Source organism: Patagioenas fasciata, chromosome 28 (assembly GCF_037038585.1).
Source record: "Patagioenas fasciata isolate bPatFas1 chromosome 28, bPatFas1.hap1, whole genome shotgun sequence".
Classification (NCBI taxonomy): Eukaryota; Metazoa; Chordata; class Aves; order Columbiformes; family Columbidae; genus Patagioenas; species Patagioenas fasciata.
In genome coordinates, this window is record NC_092547.1 from 1,166,729 (window position 1) to 1,187,411 (window position 20,683).

Sequence of the window (20,683 nt, forward strand, 5' to 3'; positions counted from 1 at the left end):
ATGAGCACTGGGGACAAACGGGGGTCCCTATGGTGTCACAATGAGTCCCCAGTGACTAGTGGGGTCCTGAGATGTCACAATGGGTCCTTGGGACAATGGTGGGTCCTGGGATGTCACAATGAGCCCTGGGGACAAACGGGGGTCCCCATGGTGTCACAATGGGTCACCAGTGACAAGGGGGGGTCCCCAGGATGTCACAATGGGCCCTGGGGACAATGGGGGTCCCTATGGTGTATACAATGGGTCCCCAGTGACAAGGGGGGTCCCCAGGATGTCACAATGGGCCCTGGGGACAAAGGGGGTCCTGGGACTTCACAATGGGCCCTGCGGACAAGGGCGGGTCCCCAGGATGTCACAATGGGCCCTGGGGACAATTGGGAGGTCCTGGGATGTGACAATGGGCCCTGGAGTCAAAGGGGTGTCCCCATGGTGTCACAATGGGCCCTGGGGACATAGGGGGGTCCTGGGATGTCACAATGGGCACTGGGAATAAAGAGGGGGTCCCCAGGGTGCAACTATGGGCCCTGGGGACAAGAGGGTCCCCAGGATGTCACAATGGGCCCTGGGGACAAGAGGGTCCCCAGGATGTCACAATTGGCCCTGAGGACAAGGGCAGGTCCCCATGGTGTCACAATGGGTCCGCAGTGACGAGGAGGGTCCCCATGGTGTCACAATTGGCCCTGGGGACAACGGGGGTCCCGATGGTGTCACAATGGACCCTTGGGAAAAAGGCTGTCCCCTGAATGTCACAATGGGCCCTGGGGACAATGGGGGTCCCAAGGATGTCACAATGGGCTCTGGGGACAATGGGGGGTCCGGGGATGTCACAATGGGCCCTGGGGACAAAGAGGGGTCCTGGGACGTCACAATGGGCCCTGGTGACAAAGGGGGGTCCTGGGATGTCACAATGGGCCCTGGGGACAAAGGGGGCTCACCAGGATGTCACAATGGGCTCTGGGGACAAAGGGGTCCCCAGGATGTCACAATGGGCACTGGGGAGAAAGGGGTGGTCCCCATGGTGTCACAATGGGTCCCCAGTGACAAGGGGAGTCCCCAGGATGTCACAATGGGCCCCGGGGATAAAAGGGGTACCCAGGATGCCACAATGGGCCCTGGGGACAACTGGGCGGTCCCCAGGATGTCACAATGGGCCCTGGAAACAATTGGGGTGTCCTGAGATGTCGCAATGGGCCCTGGGGACAAAGGGGGATCCTGGGACATCACAATGGCCCCTGGGGACAAAGGGAGTCCCCACCCTGTCACAATGGGCCCTGGGGACAAAGAGGGTCCCCACCCTGTCACAATGGGCCCTGGGGACAAAGGGGGGTCCTGGGACGTCACAATGGGCCCTGGGGACAAAGGAGGTCCCCAGGATTTCACAATGGGCCATGGGGACAAGGGGTGTCCTGGAATGTCACAATGGGCACTGGGGACAAGGGGGTCCCCAGGATGTCACAATGGGCCCTGGGGATGACGGGGGGTCCTGGGACGTCACAATGGGCCCTGGGGACAATGGGGGGTCTTGGGATGTCACAATGAGCCCTGGGCACAACTGGGAGGTCCCTAAATGTCACAATGGGCGCTGGGGACAAAGGGGGTCCCCACGGTGTCACAATGGGCCCAGGGGACAGAGGGGAGTCCCCAGGATGTCACAACGGGCTCTGGGGACCGGGGGCGTCCCGAGGATGTCACAATGGGCCCTGGGGACAAAGTGGGGTCCTGGGAGGTCACAATGTGCCCTGGGCACAAAGGGGGTTTCCAGGATGTCACAATGGGCTCTGGGGACAACAGGGGTCCCGACGGTGTCACAATGGGCCCTTGGGACAAAGGGGGTCCCCCGGAAGTCACAATGGGCCCTGGGGACAAAGTGAGGTCCTGGGAAGTCACAATGGGCCCCAGTGACAAAGGGGGTCCCAATGGTGCCACAATGGGTCCTGGGGAAAAAGGGCGTCCCCAGGATGTCACAATGGGCCCTGGGGACAAGGGGGGGTCCTGGGACATCACAGTGGGCCCTGGGGAACAAGGGGGTCCCCAGGATGTCACAATGGGCTCTGGGGACAAGGGGGGATCCCCATAGTGTTACAATGGGTCCCAGTGACAACGGTGGTCCCCACGGTGCCACGGTGGGCCCTGGAGACAAGAGGGGTCCCCACGGTGTCACAATGGGCCTTGGGTACAAAGTGGGGTCCTGGGATGTCACATTGGACCACAGTGACAAAAGGGGTCCCCATGGTGTCACAATGGGCCCTGGGGACAAAGGAGGTCCCCACGGTGCCACAACGGGCCAGAGGGACAAGGCGGTCCCCATGATGTCACAATGGGCCCTGGGGACAATGGGAGGTCCTGGGATGTCACAATGAGCACTGGGGACAAACGGGGGTCCCTATGGTGTCACAATGAGTCCCCAGTGACAAGTGGGGTCCTGAGATGTCACAATGGGTCCTTGGGACAATGGGGGGTCCTGGGATGTCACAATGAGCCCTGGGGACAAACGGGGGTCCCCATGGTGTCACAATGGGTCACCAGTGACAAGGGGGGGTCCCCAGGATGTCACAATGGGCCCTGGGGACAATGGGGGTCTCCATGGTGTATACAATGGGTCCCCAGTGACAAGGGGGGTCCCCAGGATGTCACAATGGGCCCTGGGGACAATGGGGGTCCCCAGGATGTCACAATGGACCCTGGGGACAATGGGGGGTCCGGGGACGTCACAATGGGCCCTGGGGACAAAGGGGGTCCCCAGGATGTCACAATGGGCCTTCAGTATAAAGTGGGGTCCTGGGATGTCACAATGGGCCCTGGGGACAAAGGGGGGTCCTGGGACGTCACAATGGGCCCTGCGGATCAAGGATGGTGCCCTGGATATCACAATGGGCTCTGGGGACAATTGGGGGTCCTGGAATGTCACAATGGTCCCTAGGGACAAAGGGGGGTCCCTTGGATGTCACAATGGGGCTGGGGACAAAGGGGGTCCTGGGATGTCACAATGGGCCCTGGGGACAAAGGGGGTCCTCAGGATGTCACATTGGGCCGTGGGGACAAAGAGGGGTCCCCAGGATTTCACAATGGACCCTGGGGACAAAGGGGGGTCCTGGGACGTCACAATGGGCCCTGGGGACAAAGGGTTCCCCAGGATGTCACAATGGGCTCTGGGGACAAAGGAGGTCCCCAGGATGACACAATGGGCCCTGGGGATGACGGGGGGTCCTGGGACGTCACAATGGGCCCTGGGGACAATGGGACGTCCTGATATGTTACAATGAACCCTGGGCACAATTGGGGGGTCCTTAGATACCACAATGGGCCCTGTGGACAAAGGGGGTCCCCACGGTGTCACAATGGGCTCTGGGGACAAAGGGGAGTCCCCAGTATGTCACAATGGGCCCTGGAGACAATGAGGGGTCCTGGGATGTCACAATGGGCCCTGGGGACAACGGGGGTCCCGACGGTGTCACAATGGGCCCTAGGGACAAAAGCTGTCCCCTGAATGTCACAATGGGCCCTGTGGACAATGGGGGTCCCCAGGATGTCACAATGGGCTCTGGGGACAATGGGGGATCCGGGGACGTCACAATGGGCCCTGGGGACAAAGGGGGTTCCCAGGACGTCACAATGGGCCCCAGTGACAAAGGGGGTCCCAATGGTGCCACAATGGGTCCTGGGGAAAAAGGGGGTCCCCAGGATGTCACAATGGGCTCTGGGGACAAGGGGGGGTCCCCAGGATGTCACAATGGGCTCTGGGGACAAGGGGGGGTCCCCATAGTGTTACAATGGGTCCCCAGTGACAAGGGTGGTCCCCAGGATGTCACTATGGGCCCTGGGGACAAGGGGGTCCCCAGGATGTCACAATGGGCCCTTAGGACAAGGGGGGTCCCCAAGGTGTCACAATGGGCCCTGGGGACAATGGGGAGTCCTGGGACATCACAACAGGCCTGGGGACAAGGGGGATCTCCACCCTGTCACAATGGGCCCTGGGGACAAAGGGGGGTCCTGGGATGTCACAATTGGCCCTGGGGACAAAGGGGGTCCCCATGGTGCCACAATGGGCCCTGGGGACAAAGGGGAATCCCCAGGATGTCACAATGGGCCCTGAGGACAAGGGGAGGTCCCCATGGTGTCACAATGGGTCCTCAGTGAGAAGGGGGTCCCCCATGGTGTCACAATGGGCCCTGGGGACAAGGGGGATCCCCAGGGTGTCACAATGGACCCTGGGGAGAAGGGTTTAGGGGGTTGTGTTAGGGGGTTGGAGGATTAGGTGGTGCAGGATTTGGGGGTGCAAGGATTTTGCGGGGCCTGATTTGTGGCTGCAGAGTCTGGGGTTGCAGGTTCCAGGGGTGCAGGATTTGGGGGTTCAGGGTTTAGGGCAGTAGGATCTTTGGGTGCAGGAGTTTGGGGTGCCGGGTTTGGGGGCCAGGATTTGGGGTTGCAGGATTTAGGGGTGCAGTGGTTTGGAGTGCAGTGTTTCGGGGTGCAGGGTTTGGGGAAGGAGGATATGGGGGTGCAGGGTATAGGAGAGCAGGATCTTGGGGTGCAGGGGTTTGGGGTGGGGGGCTTGGTAGGGCAGGGTTTGGGGGTGGAAATTTTATTGGGTAGGGCTGGGGGTGCAGGATTTGGGGGTGAAGGGGTTGTGGGGTGCAGGGTTGTGGGGTGCAGGGTTTGGGAGATCGGTACGTGGGGCTGGAGGATTTGGGGGTGCAGGGTTTGGAGCAGCAGAATCTGGGGGTGCAGAGTTGGGGGGTGCAAGATTGGGGGTAGCAGGGTTTTGGGGAGCAGGGTTTCGGGGTCAGGCTTTAGGGGGACAGGGTTTGGGGGGCAGGGTTGGGAGGGATGATTTTGGGGTGCAGGGTTTAGGGCAGCAGGATCTTGGGGTGAAGGGGTTTGGGGTGAAGGGTTTGATAGGACAGGATTTGGGGTGCAGGTTTTTAGGGTGCAACTTGTGGGGGTCAGGATTTGGGGTACAGGGTTTGGGGGTGCAGGGTTTAGTGGTGCAGGGTTTGGGGGTGCAGGTCTTGGGGAGGCAGAATTAGGGTGCAAGACTTGAGGGTGCAGGGTTTGGGGGTTTGGGACATGGGGCTGGAGGATTTGGGGGTGCAGGATTTGGGGTGCAGTGTGTGGGGGTGTGTCCTGGTTTTGTTAAAAACAAGTTTCTCTTTTAGTGAATTTGCCTGTCAGCCAAAGCCTTCATGTCAGCTGCATTTTCCTGGAGAACCCAACACATGTTTTGGTTAAACCCAGCAAGGGAATGCAAACTTATTGATAAGCACGGATGGACATCTCGCGAGGGGGGCAACGAGAAAACTGATGTCCGAGAGACTGACCAACGGTGAATAACATTCCGTTCACGTGAATACTTCATATAAAAGTGGGAGATCACGAGGATCTCGGCCCTTTTCTCCTCATGGCCGACATCAGGAGAGGACCTTGCTGGTCGTCCCTGCGAACTGAGGCCAGTGAGAGACTGAATCCAGCTCCGGTTGGCTGCAGAGTCTGATCCAGGACTTTGGGTGCTGGCTCTGCAGTTGCTGAGACTTACAAGATGGGTTTTGTATATTTGTATCATTTTCTCTGTTCTTATCAGTAGCATCAGTAAAACATCTTTAACTTTTCCAACTCTCTCCCCTCTGTCCTTCTTTCCCTCCCGATCGCCTGTGCTGAGTGGGAAGGGGGGAGAGGGAGGGGCAAAAGGGGGAAGTGGGGGGGAGAGGAGGTTGACAACACATCTGCCAGGGTTTGATTGTCACCCCGCAATCCTAACCCTCGACAGATAATTGGTGCCCAACGTGGGGCCAGAGAACGGGGTAAATTTGGAGGTTTTTGGCTTTTCTACTGCTCTGACGTACCTTCCAATTTTCTTGGCACGGTGCTAGCTCATAGAGTTGTGATACTCGCGCGTCTGTTTGATTCGGATATTATTTAGTCGTGATGATGATCCTGTGTGGTTTGGCACTGGTTTATTTCATTATACTGCAGCCGCTAATGTATTTTTACTCGTTTTTGCTTTACCTTGAAAAACCTCCAGGAGAGATTAAAGAGCAGAATGGCTCTATATTTGCTAATTGGTCAAGCGAATCTTTAGAAAGGCTGACTAACAATACTTTTGTGATTTCGCTGGGACAGTTTGCAAATGTTTTAGAGAACTTTGAATACCCTTGGAGCTTTGATAGAACTGTGATGGTGTTATCTGGTTTGCTGAATGTGTGTCAGTTTGTGTTACTGTTAAGAGAAATGAGGTTCAATAGGAGGTTTGCGTCTCTTTTTAGTCCTGAGATTTGTGGTGCGTCTTCGGAAGCTTTAGCAAAAAGCACTCCTGGCCGCTCGAGAAAAGGCAAAACAGCCAAAGCTGCTGCTGCAGCCACTGCCCCCCCAACCGCGGCTTCGCAGGCTGAAGCTCCAGCTCCTCCGCAGAGCTCCTCTGCCAAGGGCGCTGCAGATAACGTTACTTCTCCAGCCTCAAAGGCTGACAAGGCAGCCCCCCCGCCTTCACACACTGGGCACTGTTGCTGCTGTAACCACAGCAATCACTGTGACAGTCATTCAGACTCTGGAAATGAATCAAATGATGGTGAACCCATATCAGCATCAGTTGCTGGTTGTAAGAAAGTCACTAGAAAGACCACCCGTGCAGCAGGTGATGGCACAGGGCCAACATCAACCCAAGAGGCATCATCACTAGGACAGGGTGGAGATGAAGTGACCACCACTCGGTCCTTTTCTCCAGGTGAGCTGAGAGACCTGCGAAAAGACTTCAGTCGTCGTGAAGGCGAGAATATTTTAACCTGGCTGCTGCGATGCTGGGACAATGGGGCAGAAACAATTGAATTAGAAGGTGGTGAAGCCAGGCAGCTGGGATCTCTGTCAAAAGATTCCACCATTGATAGGGCAATTTCAAGAGAGTCTAATGCCGCTACTCTCTGGACCCGACTCCTGCAGCTATGAAAGTCAGATTTCCCTACAAGGAAGATTGTATATCCAAGTTAGGGAAATGGAATACTATGGAGAGAGGTATCCAGTTCCTGAGAGAATGAGCTGTGCGAGAGATCATCTATCTAGGACCAAACAGCCAAGAGGGGACAGACCCAGATAGAATCAATTGTACAAAATCTATGTGGCGCAGATTTGTACAAAGTGCACCACCTGCATATGCTAAGTCATTGGCAGGAATGGTCTGGTCAGCTAGAGGTATACAAGAAATTAATGAAGTGATTGAGCAGCTCCGGAACTTTGAGGACAGCCTTGCTGGTTCTCTACGGGCTTGTGCTCCCCTGTGGAGAAACTGTGTGAAAAATCTGATGACCGGTTTGAAAAGCTGCTGCAAGAAATCCAAGAGCTCAGAGCAGACTCGTACCGTTCACGACCTGCACAAACCTATGTTTCAGCTGTTAGGAGAAGGCGTTTCCAATCTCGAGAGAGAGGGCAGAGACAGCCCACAAAAAGAGGTTCACTGTGGTTCTTCCTACATGAGCAGGGAGAAAACATGAACAAGTGGCATGGAAGGCCGACCTCAGAACTTCAGGAACGAGTACGTGAGATAAAAGGAAAAACTCCTAGGAAGGTGGCTGCTCCAGTTTACAAAAGGAGCAGAAGAGATTCTGATGCTCTTGAAGGAACCTCTAATTCACACCCAGAGACTGTGCAAAACAGGAATTAGAGGTGCCCTGCCTCCAACCAGGTGGAGGAAAGGGATAACAGAGTTTATTGGACTGTACAAATACTATGGCCTGGTACAACACAACCCCAGGAGTACAAAGCTTTAGTGGACACTGGTGCTCAGTGCACAATAATTCCTTCTAATTATAAAGGAACGCAATCCATCAATATTGTTGGAGTGACTGGGGGATCCCAGGAACTGACTGTTGTAGAGGCTGAAATGAGCCTAACTGGAAAGAACTGGCAAAAGCATCCCATTGTGACTGGTCCAGATGCTCCGTGCATCCTTGGCATAGACCACCTCAGGAGAGGGTATTTTAAGGACCCAAAAGGGTATAGGTGGGCATTTGGTATAGCAGCTGTGGACACTGAGAAAATTGAACAGCTGTCTGATTTGCCGGGTCTTTCAGATGACCCCTCTGTTGTAGGACTGCTGAGGGTTGACGATCAGCAGGTGCCAATTGCTACCACGACGGTGCATCGCCGGCAATATCGCACCAGTCGAGACTCTTTGATTCCTATCCAGAAGCCGATCCGTCAATTGGAAAGCCAGGGTGTGATCAGTAAGACTCGCTCACCTTTTAACAGCCCAATCTGGCCAGTGCGTTAGTCTGGTGACGAGTGGAGACCAACTGTAGGCTATCGTGGCCTGAATGAAGTTACAGCACACTGAATGCTGCTGTGCCTGACATGCTAGAACTGCAATTTGAACTGGAGTCAAAGGCAGTGAAGTGCGATGCTACAATTGACATTGCTCATGCATTTTCTCTATTCCTGCAGCAGCAGAGTGCAGGCCGCAGTTTGCTTTCACCTGGAGGGGCATCCAGTACACGTGGAATCGCTTGCCCCAGGGGTGGAAACACAGTGCTACCATCTGCCATGGGCTGATCCAGACCACGCTGGAGCAAGGTGAAGCTCCAGAACACTTGCAATATATTGATGACATCATTGTATGGGGCGACACAGCGAAAGAAGTCTTCAAAAAAGGTGAGAGAATAATTCCTATTCTTTTGGATGCTGGTTTTGCCATAAAACGAAGCAAGGTCAAGGGACCTGCACGGGAGATCCAGTTTCTAGGAATAAAATGGCAAGATGGCCGTGGTCAGATCCCAATGGATGTGATCAACAAAACTACAGCAATGTCTCCACCTGCTAATAAAAAGGAGACACAGACTTTCTTGGGCGTTGTAGGTTTTTGGAGAATGCACATTCCTGACCACAGCCACATTGTGAGCCCTCTCTATCGAGTGACTCGTAAAAAGAACCAATTTGAGTGGGGCCCTGAACAACGCCAAGCCTTTGAACAAATGAAGCGTGAGATAACTCATGCGGTGGCCCTTGGACCAGTCCGAACTGGACCAGATGTTAAAAATGTGCTCTACACCGCAGCCGGAGATAATGGACTTACCTGGAGCCTCTGGCACAAAGCACCAGGAGAAACCCGAGGTCGACCCTTAGGTTTTTGGAGTCGAGGATACAAAGGATATGAGGCCAACTGTACTCCAACTGAAAAGGAGAGACTGGCAGCATATGAAGGAGTTGGAGCTGCTTCAGAAGTGATGGGCACTGAAGCACAGCTCCTCCTGCACCTCGACTGCCGGTGCTGAGCTGGGTGTGCAAAGGGACGGTTCCCTCTCCACATCATGCAGCCGAAGTTACATGGAGTAAATGGATTGCACTGATCACGCAACGAGCTCGAATTGGGAGTCCCAACCGTCCAGGGATATTAGAAGTGATTACAGACTGGCCAGAAAGCAAAGACTTTGGGATGTCTGCAGATGAGGAGGAAGTAAAACGTGCTGAAGAAGCACCACCATATAATCCGCTTTCAGAGACTGATAAGCAGTGTGCACTGTTCACAGATGGATCCTGTCGTCTGTAGGAAAACATCGAAGGTGAAAGCTGCTGTGTGGAGTCCCACACGACAAGTTACAGAAGCCACTGAAGGACAAGGTGAATCCAGTCAGTTTGCAGAAGTGAAAGCCATCCAGCTGGCTTTGGACATTGCTGAACGAGAGAAGTGGCCAATGCTTTGTCTCTATACTGACTCATGGATGGGAGCAAATGCCTTGTGGGGGTGGCTACGGCAATGGAAGAAAAGCAACTGGCAGCGCAGAGGTGAAACCATTGGGAACCACGCTGTGGGAAGACATTGCTGCTCGGCTGGAGAGCCTGCCTGGGGAAGTTGGTCATGTAGATGCTCATGTGCCTAAAAGTCAAGCCACCGAGGAACATCGAAACAACCAACAAGCAGATCAAGCTGCTAAGATTAAAGTAGCTGAGGTGGACTTGGACTGGCAACATAAAGGTGAACTTTTCCTAGCTCGGTGGGCCCATGGTGCTTCAGGGCATCAAGGTAGAGATGCAACATGAAAATGGGCTCGTGATCGAGGGGTGCATTTAACTATGGACACTGTTTCACAGGTTATTCATGAATGTGAAACTTGCGCCGAAATCAAACAAGCAAAACAGTTAAAACCTGTATGGTATGGGGGGCGATGGTTAAAGTATAAGTATGGAGAAGCTTGGCAGATTGATTATATTACACTTCCACAAACACGTCAAGGTAAGCGTTATGTACTTACAATGGTGGAAGCAACCACTGGATGGTTGGAAACATCTGCCGTACCTCCTGCTACAGCCCGAAATACCATCTTGGGCCTTGAGAAGCAAGTCCTTTGGCGGCACGGTACACCAGAAAGAATTGAATCAGACAATGGTACTCATTTCAAAAACAGTATTATAGACAATTGGGCCAAAGAACATGGTATTGAGTGGGTGTATCATATTCCATATCATGCACCAGCCTCTGGGAAAACTGAAAGGTGCAATGGTTTGTTAAAAACTACACTAAAGGCACTTGGTGGTGGAACCTTTAAAAACTGGGATTCACATTTAGCAAAAGCCACTTGGTTGGGCAACACCAGGGGATCAACCAATCGAGCCGGGCCTGCCCAATCAGAAATTCTATGGACTGTAGAAGGAGATAAAGTCCCTGTAGTACACATGAAAAATATGTTAGGAAAGGCAGTCTGGGTTCCTCCTGCATCGGGCACAGGCAAACCTATTCGTGGGATTGTTTTTGCCCAGGGACCTGGCAGCACCTGGTGGGTGATGCTTAAGGATGGAGAAGTTCGGTGTGCACCTCAAGGGGATTAGATTTTAGGTGAAAATGTGCAATGCTGAACTGTACGATGTGAATTGCCGCACTAACAATGTTTAATAAGTGTCTTTCAGATCAAGACAATGGTGATGAAACCAGCGCTGGCTTCTTCGAGTGGCGCCCGACACCTTCTTGGAAGTTGGTGTCCTTAACCCACCAACAGGGGTCATGAGATGCACTTGGACCATTTTCCCTGCCCTGGGAGACTGTGGTGACAAAATGAACTTAATGAACTTTTCAAAGGATGGTCCACTGATTAATTACTCCTGTGTATATATGTACATATGTATATATATATATAGTAGTAGTGATTAATTAGATTGTATTGATAGATTGTATTGATAAGGTTTAAGTATTCAGTGAATGTCATATGATAAGGGGTGGAATGTCCTGGTTTTGGTAAAAACAAGTTTCTCTTTTAGTGAATTTGCCTGTCAGCTCAAGCTTCATATCAGCTGCATTTTCCTGGAGAACCGGACACATGTTTTGGTTAAACCCAGCAATGGAATGAAAACTTATTGATAAGCACGGATGCACATCTCGCGAGAGGGGCAACGAGAAACTGGTGACCAACTGTGTATAACATTCCATTCACGTGAATACTTCATATAAAAGCGGGAGATCACGAGGATCTCGGCCCTTTTCTCCTCATGGCCGACATTAGGAGAGGACCTTGCTGGTCGTCCCTGTGAACTGAGGCCAGTGAGAGACTGAATCCAGCTCCGGTTGGCTACAGAGTCCAATCCAGGACTTTGGGTGCTGGCTCCGCAGTTGCTCAGACTTACAAGATTGGTTTTGTATATTTGTATTATTTTCTCTGTTCTTATCGGTAGCATCAGTAAAACATCTTGAACTTTTCCAGCTCTCTCCCCTCTGTGCTTCTTCCCATCCCGATCGCCTGTGCTGAGTGGGAAGGGGGAGAGGGAGGGGAAAAAGGGGGAATTGGGGGGGGAGAGGACGTTGACAACACATCTGCCAGGGTTTGATTGTCACCCCGCAATCTTAACCCTCGACAGGGACAAAGAGGGTCCTGGGATGTCACAATGGGCCCTGGGGACAAAGGGTGGTCGCCAGGATATCACAATGGGCTCTGGTGACAATGGGGTCCCCAGGATGTCACAATGGGCCCTGGGGACAAAGAGGGGTCCCCTGAATGTCACAATGGGCCCTGGGGACAATGGGGGGTCCTGGGATGTCTCAATGGGCCCTGCGGACAAGGGTGGTACCCACGGTGTCACAATGGGCCCTGGGCACAAGGGGGGGTCCCCATAGTGTCACAATGGGCCCTGTGGACAATGGGGGGTCCTGGGACGTCACAATGGGCCCTGGGGACAAGGGGGGGTCCCCAGGATGTCACAATGGGCCCTGGGGACAAAGAGGGGTCCCCTGAATGTCACAATGGGCCCTGGGGACAAGGGGGTGCAGTGGATGTCACAACGGGCCCTGGGGACAATGCGGGGTGTCCAGGATGTCAGAATGAGTCCTGAGGACAAGGGGGGGTCCCCATGGTGTCACAATGGGTCCCCAGTGACAAGGAGGGCTCCCCATGGTGTCACAATAGGCCCTGGGGACAAAGTGGGGTCCAAGAATGTCACAATGGGCCCTGGGGACAAAAGGGGTTGCCATGGTGCCACAATGGGCCCTGGGGACAAAGGGGGGTCCTGGGATGTCACAATGGGCCCTGGGGACAAAGGGGGTGTCCCCATGGTGCCACAACAGGCCCTGGGAGCAAGGGGGTGGCCAGGATGTCACAATGGGTCCTGGGGAAAATGGGGGGTGCCCAGGATGTCACAATGGACCCTGAGGACAAGCGGGGGTCTCCATGGTGTCACAATGGGCCCCAGTGACAAAGGGGGTCCCCTGAATGTCACAATAGGTCCTGGGGACAATGGGGGGTCCTGGGACGTCACAATGGGCCCTGGGGACAATGGGGGTTCCTGGGACGTCACAATGGGCCCTGGGGACAAGGGGGGGTCCCCAAGATGTCACAATGGGCCCTGGGGACAAAGAGGGGTTCCCTGAATGTCACAATGAGCTCTGGGGACAAGGGGGTGCAGAGGATGTCACAATGGGCCCTGGGGACAATGGGGGGTCCTGGGATGTAACAATGGGCCCTGGGGACAAGGAGGGATCCCCAGGATGTCACAATGGGCCCTGGGGACAATGGGGGGTCCTGGGACGTCACAATGGGCCCGGGGGACAAGGAGGGATTCCCAAAATGTCACAATGGGCCCTGGGGACAAAGTAAGGTCCTGGGATGTCACAATGGGCCCTGGGGACAAGGGGGGGTCCCCAGGATGTCACAATGGGCCTTGGGAACAAGGGGGTCCCCCAGATATCACAATGGGCCCTGGGGACAATGTAAGGTCCTGGGCTGTCAAAATGGACCCTGAGGACAAGGGGGGTCCCCAGGATGTCACAATGAAGTCTTGGGACAAAGGGGTCCCCAGGATGTCACAATGGGCCCTGGGGACCAGAGGGGGTCCTGGGATGTCACAATGGGCCCCAGTGACAAAGGGGGTCCCTATGGTGCCAAAATGGGCCCTGGGGACAAAGGGGGTGCCCAGGATGTCACAATGGGCCCTGGGAACAAAGAGCGTCCCCAGGATGTCACAATGGGCCCTGGGGACAAAGGGGGTCCCCACGGTATCAGAATGGGTCCTGGGGACAAGGGGGGTCCCCTGAATGTCACAATGGACCCTGGGGACAATGGGGGGTCCTGGGATGTCACAATGAGCCCTGCAGACAAGGGTGGTACCCACAGTGTCACAATGGGCCCTGGGCACAAGGAGGGGTCCCCATAGTGTCACAATGGGTCCTGGGGACAAGTGGGTGCCGAGGATGTCACAATGGTCCCTGGGGACAATGGGGGGTCCTGGGACCTCACAATGGGCCCTGAGGACAATGGTGGGTCCCCTGAATGTCAAAATGGGCCCTGGGTACAAAGGGGGGTCCGCAGGATGTCACAATGGGCACTGGGGACAAAGGGGGGGTCCCCAGGATGTCACAATGGGCACTGGGGACAATGTGGGGTCCTGGGATTTCACAATGGGCCCCAGTGACAAAGGGGGTCCCCTGAATGTCACAATGGGTCCTGGGGACAATGGGGGGTCCTGGGACGTCACAATGGGCTCTGGGGACAAGGAGGGATGCCCAAAATGTCACAATAGGCCCTGGGGACAAGGGGGTGTCCCCAGGATGTCACAATGGGCCCTGCGGACAAGGGTGGTACCCACGGTGTCACAATGGGCACTGGGCACAAGGGGGGGTCCCTATAGTGTCACAATGGGTCCTGGGGACAAGTGGAGTCCCCTGAAAGTCACAATGGGCCCTTGGGACAATGTGGGGTCCTGGGATCTCACAATGGGCCCCAATGACAAACGGGGGCCCCTGAATGTCACAATGGGCCCTGGGGACAATGGGGGGTCCTGGGACGTCACAATGGGCCCTGGGGACAAAGGGCGGTCCTCAGGATATCACAATGGGCCCTGGGGACAATGGGGTCCCCAGGATGTAACCATGGACCCTGGGGACAATAGGGGGTCCTGGGATGTCACAATGAGCCCTGCGGACAAGGGGGGTACCCATGGTGTCACAATGGGCCCTGGGCACAAGGGGGGGTCCCCATAGTGTCACAATGGGTCCTGGGGACAAGTGGGGTCCCCAGGATGTCACAATAGGTCCTGGGGACAATGTGGGGTCCTGGGATGTCACAAAGGGCCCCAGTGACAAAGGGGGTCCCCTGAATGTCACAATGGGCCCCGGGGACAATGGGGGGTCCTGGGACGTCACAATGGGCCCTGGGGACAAGGAGGGCACCCCAGGATGTCACACAGGGCCCTGGGGACAATGGCGGGTCCTGGGACGTCACAGTGGGCCCTGGGAACAAGGGGGGGTCCCCACGATGTCACAATGGGCCCTGGGGACAAAGAGGGGTCCCCTGAATGTCACAATGGGCCCTGGGGACAAGGGGGTGCCGAGGATGTCACAATGGGCCCTGGGGAAAATGGGGGTCCTGGGACGTCACAATGGGCCCTGGGGACAAGGGGGTGCCGAGGATGTCACAATGGGCCCTGGGGACAAGGGGCTGTTCCCAGGATGTCACAATGGGCCCTGCGGACAAGGGTGGTACCCGCGGTGTCACAATGGTCACTGGGCATAAGGGGGGGTCCCTATAGTGTCAAAATGGGTCCTGGGGACAAGTGGGATCCCCTGAAAGTCACAATGGGCCCTGGGGACAATGTGGGGTCCTGGGATGTCACAATGGGCCCCAGTGACAAACGGGGGCCCCTGAATGTCACAATGGGCCCTGGGGACAATGGGGGGTCCTGGGACGTCACAATGGGCCCTGGGGACAAGGAGGGATCCCCAGGATGTCACAATGGGCCCTGGGGACAATGGCGGGTCCTGGGACGTCACAATGGGCCCTGGGGACAAGGGGGGGTCCCCAGGATGTCACAATGGGCCCTGAGGACAAAGAGGGGTCCCCTGAATGTCACAATGGGCCCTGGGGACAAAGGGGGGGTCCGCAGGATGTCACAATGGGCACTGGGGACAAAGGGGGGCGTCCCCATGGTATCACAATGGGCCCAAGTGACAAGGAGGGTCCCCACGGTGCCACGATGGGTCCTGGGGACAAGGGCGTCCCCCAGATGTCACAATGGGCCCTGGGGACAATGGGGTTGCCCAGGATGTCACAATGGGCCCTGGGGACAATGGGAGTCCCCGAGGTGTCAGAACGAGCCCTGGGGACAAAGTAGAATCGTGGAATGTCACAATGGCCCCCAGTGACAAAGGGGTTCCCCATGGTGCCACAATGGGCCCTGGGGACGAAAGGGGTCCCCAGGATTTCACAATAGCACTGGGGACAAAGGGGGGTCCTGGGACGTCACAATGGGCCCTGGGGACAAGGGGGGGTCCCCAGGATGTCACAATGGGCCCTAGGGACAAAGAGGGGTCCCCTGAATGTCACAATGGGCCCTGGGGACAATGGGGGGTCCCCATAGTGTCACAATGGACCCTGGGGACAAGGGGGTGCCGAGGATGTCACAATGGGCCCTGGGGACAATGGGGGGTCCTGGGACCTCACAATGGGCCCTGAGGACAATGGTGGGTCCCCTGAATGTCAAAATGGGCCCTGGGGACAAAGGGGGGTGTGCAGGATGTCACAATGGGCCCTGGGGATAAAGGGGGGGTCCCCTGAATGTCACAATGGGCCCTGGGCACAAGGGGGTGCCGAGGATGTCACAATGGGCCCTGGGGACAATGGGGTTGCCCAGGATGTCACAATGGGCCCTCGGGACAATGGGAGTCCCCAAGGTGTCAGAACGAGCCCTGGGGACAAAGTGGAATCCTGGAATGTCACAATGGCCCCCAGTGACAAAGGGGTTCCCCATGGTGTCATAATGGGCCGTGGGGACGAAAGGGGTCCCCAGGATTTCACAATAGCACTGGGGACAAAGGGGGGTCATGGGATGTCACAATGGGCCCCAGTGACAAAGAGGGGCCTCATGGTGCCACAATGGGCCCTGGGGACAAAGGGGGTCCCCTGGATGTCACAATGGGCTCTGGGGACAAGGAGGGTCCCCAGGATGTCACAATGGGCCCTGGGGACAAAGAGCGTCCCCAGCATGTCACAATGGGCCCTGGGGACAAAGGGGGTCCCCACGGTATCAGAATGGGCCCTGGGGACAAAGGGGGGTCCCCTGAATGTCACAATGGGCCCTGGGGACAATGGGGGGTCCTGGGACGTCACAATGGGCCCTGGGGACAAGGGGGTGCAGAGGATGTCACAATGGGCCCTGGGGACAATGGGGGGTCCTGGGACGTCACAATGGGCCCTGGGGACAAGGGGGGGTCCCCAGGATCTCACAATGGGCCCTGGGGACAAAGAGGGGTCCCCTGAATGTCACAATGGGCCCTGGGGACAAGGGGGGGTCCTGGGACGTCACAATGGGCCCTGGGGACAATGCGGGGTGTCCAGGATGTGAGAATGAGTCCTGAAGGCCAAGGGGGGGTCCCCATGGTGTCACAATGGGTCCCCAGTGACAAGGAGGGGTCCCCATGGTGTCACAATAGGCCCTGGGGACAAAGTGGGTTCCAAGAATGTCACAATGGGCCCTGGGGACAAAAGGGGTTGCCATGGTGCCACAATGGGCCCTGGGGTCAAAGGGGGTCCCCATGGTGCTACAATGGGCCCTGGGGACAAAGGGGGGTCCTGGGATGTCACAATGGGCCCTGGGGACAAAGGGGGTGTCCCCATGGTGCCACAACGGGCCCTGGGAGCAAGGGGGTGGCCAGGATGTCACAATGGGTCCTGGGGAAAATGGGGGGTGCCCAGGATGTCACAATGGACCCTGAGGACAAGCGGGGGTCTCCATGGTGTCACAATGGGCCCCAGTGACAAAGGGGATCCCCTGAATGTCACAATAGGTCCTGGGGATAATGGGGGGTCCTGGGACGTCACAATGGGCCCTGGGGACAAGGAGGGATCCCCAGCATGTCACAATGGGCCCTGGGGACAAAGAGGGGTCCCCTGAATGTCACAATGGGCCCTGGGGACAAGGGGGTGCCGAGGATGTCACAATGGGCCCTGGGGACAATGGTGGGTCCCCTGAATGTCACAATGGGCCCTGGGGACAAAGGGGGGTCCGCAGAATGTCACAATGGGCACTGGGGACAAAGGGGGGGTCCCCATGGTGTCACAATGGGCCCAAGTGACAAGGAGGGTCCCCACGGTGCCAGGATGGGTCCTGGGGACAAGGGCGTCCCCCAGATGTCACAATGGGCCCTGGGGACAATGGGGTTGCCCAGGATGTCACAATGGGCCCTGGGGACAATGGGGGGTCCTGGGACATCACAATGGGCCCTGGGGACAAGGAGGGATCCCCAGGATGTTACAATGGGCCCTGGGGACAATGGGGGGTCCTGGGACGTCACAATGGGCCCTGGGGACAAGGGGGGGGTCCCCAGGATGTCACAATGGGCCCTGGGGACAAGGGGGTGCCGAGGATGTCACAATGGGCCCTGGAGACAATGGGGGGTTTTGGGATGTCACAATGGGCCCTGGGGACAAGGGTGGGTCCCCAGGATGTCACAATGGGCCTTGGGAACAAGGGGGTCCCCCAGATATCACAATGGGCCCTGGGGACAATGTAAGGTCCTGGGCTGTCACAATGGACCCTGAGGACAAGTGGGGTCCCCAGGATGTCACAATGAAGTCTTGGGACAAAGGGGGTCCCCAGGATGTCACAATGGGCCCTGGGGACCAGGGGGGGTCCTGGGATGTCACAATGGGCCCCAGTGACAAAGGGGGTCCCTATGGTGCCACAATGGGCCCTGGGGACAAAGGGGGTCCCCTGGATGTCACAATGGACTCTGGGGACAAGGAGGGTCCCCAGGATGTCACAATGGGCCCTGGGGACAAAGAGCGTCCCCAGCATGTCACAATGGGCCCTGGGGACAAAGGGGGTCCCCACGGTATCAGAATGGGCCCTGGGGACAAAGGGGGGTCCCCTGAATGTCACAATGGGCCCTGGGGACAATGGGGGGTCCTGGGACGTCACAATGGGCCCTGGGGACAAGGGGGTTCCCCTGGATGTCACAATGGGCCCTGGGGACAAAGAGGGGTCCCCGGAATGTCACAATGGGCCCTGGGGACAAGGGGGTGCCGAGGATGTCACAATGGGCCCTGGGGACAATGGGGGATCCTGGGACATCACAATGGGCCCTGGGGACAAGGAGGGATCCCCAGGATGTCACAATGGGCCCTGGGGAGAAGGGGGGTCCCCAGGATCTCACAATGGGCCCTGGGGACAAAGAGGGGTCCCCTGAATGTCACAATGGGCCCTGGGGACAATGCGGGGTGTCCAGGATGTGAGAATGAGTCCTGAGGACAAGGGGGGGTCCCCATGGTGTCACAATGGGTCCCCAGTGACAAGGTGGGGTCCCCATGGTGTCACAATAGGCCCTGGGGACAAAGTGGGGTCCAAGAATGTCACAATGGGCCCTGGGGACAAAGGGGGGTCCTGGGATGTCACAATGGGCCCTGGGGACAAAGGGGGTGTCCCCATGGTGCCACAACGGGCCCTGGGAGCAAGGGGGTGGCCAGGATGTCACAATGGGTCCTGGGGAAAATGGGGGGTGCCCAGGATGTCACAATGGACCCTGAGGACAAGCGGGTGTCTCCATGGTGTCACAATGGGCCCCAGTGACAAAGGGGCTCCCCTGAATGTCACAATAGGTCCTGGGGACAATGGGGGGTCCTGGGACGTCACAATGGGCCCTGGGGACAAGGAGGGATCCCCAGGATGTCACAATGGCCCCTGGGGACAAAGAGGGGTCCCCTGAATGTCACAATGGGCCCTGGGGACAACGGGGTGCAGAGGATGTCACAATGGGCCCTGGGGACAATGGGGGGTCCTGGGACATCACAATGGGCCCTGGGGACAAGGAGGGATCCCCAAAATGTCACAATGGGGCCTGGGGACAATGGGGGGCCCTGGGACGTCAGAATGGGCCCTGGGGACAACGGGGGGTCCCCAGGATGTCACAATGGGCCCTGGGGACAAGGGGGTGCCGAGGATGTCAAAATGGGCCCTGGTGACAATGGGGGGTCCTGGGACATCACAATGGGCCCTGGGGACAAGGAGGGATCCCCAGGATGTTACAATGGGCCCTGGGGACAATGGGGGGTCCTGGGACGTCACAATGGGCCCTGGGGACAAGGGGGGGTCCCCAGGATGTCACAATGGGCCCTGGGGACAAGGGGGTGCCGAAGATGTCGCAATGGGCCCTGGGGACAATGGGGGGTTTTGGGATGTCACAATGGGCCCTGGGGACAAGGGTGGGTCCCCAGGATGTCACAATGGGCCTTGGGAACAAGGGGGTCCCCCAGATATCACAATGGGCCCTGGGGACAATGTAAGGTCCTGGGCTGTCACAATGGACCCTGAGGACAAGGGGGGTCCCCAGGATGTCACAATGAAGTCTTGGGACAAAGGGGGTCCCCAGGATATCACAATGGGCCCTGGGGACCAGAGGGGGTCCTGGGATGTCACAATGGGCCCCAGTGACAAAGGGGGTCCCTATGGTGCCACAATGGGCCCTGGGGACAAAGGGGGTCCCCTGGATGTCACAATGGGCTCTGGGGACAAGGAGGGTCCCCAGGATGTCACAATGGGCCCTGGGGACAAAGAGCGTCCCCAGGATGTCACAATGGGCCCTGGGGACTAGGGGGGATCCTGGGATGTCACAATGGGCCCCAGTGACAAAGGGGGTCCCTATGGTGCCACAATGGGCCGTGGGGACAATGGGAGTCGCCTGGATGTCACAATGGGCTCTGGGGACAAAGGGGGTCCCCACGGTATCAGAATGGGCCCTGGGGACAAAGGGGGGTCCCCTGAATGTCACAATGGGCCCTGGGGACAAGGGGGTGCAGAGGATGTCACAATGGGCCCTGGGGACAATGTCAGGTCCTGGGACGTCACAATGGGCCCTGGGGACAAGGGGGGGTCCCCAGGATGTCACAATGGGCCCTGGGGACAAAGAGGGGTCCCCTGAATGTCACAATGGGCCCTGGGGACAAGGGGGTGCAGAGGATGTCACAATGGGCCCTGGGGACAATGGGGGGTCCTGGGACGTCACAATGGGCCCTGGGGACAAGGGGGGGTCCCCAGGATGTCACAATGGGCCCTGGGGACAAGGGGGTGCCGAGGATGTCACAATGGGCCCTGGGGACAATGGGGGATCCTGGGACGTCACAATGGGCCCTGGGGACAAGGGCGGGTCCCCAGGATCTCACAATGGGCCCTGGGGACAAAGAGGGGTCCCCTGAATGTCACAATGGGCCCTGGGGACAAGGGGGTGCAGTGG

The 20,683-nt window shown here is 57.1% G+C and overlaps 1 protein-coding gene across 3 annotated transcripts in view; it reads right to left on the minus strand.

Annotated features, from left to right (window-relative positions):
* Nucleotides 1-11,125: 11,125 nt before the first annotated feature.
* LOC139825730 (dynein axonemal heavy chain 9-like) overlaps nt 11,126-20,683 on the minus strand; it is an 86,821-nt gene continuing 77,263 nt past the window's right edge. For 2 of the 3 annotated variants that reach the window (XM_071799825.1, XM_071799824.1), the window contains exon 20: nt 11,126-11,713. The gene's annotated coding sequence lies outside the window, so the exon portion shown is untranslated. The remainder of the gene's footprint in view (nt 11,714-20,683) is intronic. The other variant, XM_071799826.1, reaches the window with a different exon arrangement.